Raw genomic sequence first — 1,360 nt, 5'->3', positions numbered from 1 at the left:
TCCCTGCGATTTATTTTGCAGTACTTTGAACATGGGGCCTCGGTGTTGGAGAGTTTCAGCTGCTGGGGCCGCATGCGTTAGTGCCAAAAGCGTTAGTACGAAGGCTGACCGACAGGTAACACGCTTTGTTTGACTTTTGCCTCCTGGAAGAGTCTAGCGAGAGGGGCATGGCAACGCCTAAAAAAAAAGTAGTACCGATTTGATGCTGAGGAGTGGCCTAAAGGCACTGCTGCGTAGCAGCTGCTCTAGGAGAGAAGGGGTAGCAATATCCCCATAGAACCTTTTAAAAGTTTAGCAACAGCGGTAGTTGGTGGTGTCTCGGTACTGTAACGGGACATTTTAACACCCAGCAGACAGCAGCAGCTGCCGTAAGAGCTCCTGCTACAAAAGCTTCCACGGAAGTCCCCGCACTCTACCAATGGAAGCCCCCTCGGTCTCTGCAGGATCAAGCTTCGACAGCTATACCGAGGCTTTCTAGTAACAAAATCTAAACTTGCGTGCTACATATTTGTTTATCCACTAGCACTCAATATATTCATTGTAGCTCTTTACTTTGGATCACGTGTACTGATCTGGACGCATATTCAACCATATATAGCTGCCCAAAGATGAAAGTAGAGTTTAGATGCACGCATTCAGCGCACATAATGAACGACTACGAAGTACAGCAAACCCAAGGGCCCTGCCATGATATTTCCGCTAGCGAGTGTGCTGCGAGGGACAGACCACTGGATGGTATCATGCCGCCTTGCATACTTAAAGTCTCGAAACCCCTATGTCCCCCCTTCGCCCCAAATCCCAGACTCTACTGGTAGGGGGAACCTGGAGCGTCACGCTACAGCCAGGGTAAGCTGCACTTGTACGTGCAATGAGTGACCAGTTTACCCAAGGCAATAAATATGAACCTTGGAGACTGTAGGACATGAAAAGCGCGCATTGAAGGCCTATACTCTGTGTGCCCTTCAGAGCGTTAGTAGTCCAGGGGTAGGATGCAACCCTCCCAAGGTTGCGACCCGGGTTCGAGTCCCGGCTGACGCACTTCTTATTTAACTGACGTCTCCTGTGGCGGGCAGTTTTCCGCTGTTTCTCGTGCTTCCAACCTGTCGGACTGACTCTGGCGCTAACAGTTTAGGTATGAGCACTTTTCTTGCGTGGCCATCCCTCCTTTGAAACGTCAAGTATATCCTTAATAATGGTGTGTTTGAGGCTTTTTTCAGTTGGAGATTGGAGGGATCCTTGCTAAGCTACCAAAAAAATATGAATAATGAATGATGCATAAATAAAGCTGAGAGCTGCACATATTATACGATTAAAATGACGCTTGGCCATGAGCTCCTTACACGCCCCAACTGGGGTGGTG

General features: G+C 48.8%; 1 non-coding gene across 1 annotated transcript; it reads left to right on the top strand.

The window, feature by feature from the left end:
• Positions 1–967: 967 nt before the first annotated feature.
• Positions 968–1,038, top strand: Trnag-ccc. The gene has a single exon. It is a non-coding gene; the product is annotated as a tRNA-Gly (tRNA).
• Positions 1,039–1,360: the final 322 nt, after the last annotated feature.

The sequence above is a fragment of the Cyclospora cayetanensis genome, unplaced genomic scaffold (genome assembly GCF_002999335.1).
Source record: "Cyclospora cayetanensis isolate NF1_C8 unplaced genomic scaffold, CcayRef3 CcayRef3_contig_275, whole genome shotgun sequence".
Taxonomy (NCBI): Eukaryota; Apicomplexa; class Conoidasida; order Eucoccidiorida; family Eimeriidae; genus Cyclospora; species Cyclospora cayetanensis.
The sequence above is the reverse complement of the archived record's forward strand: the minus strand, read 5'-3'. Positions and strand labels throughout refer to the sequence as shown.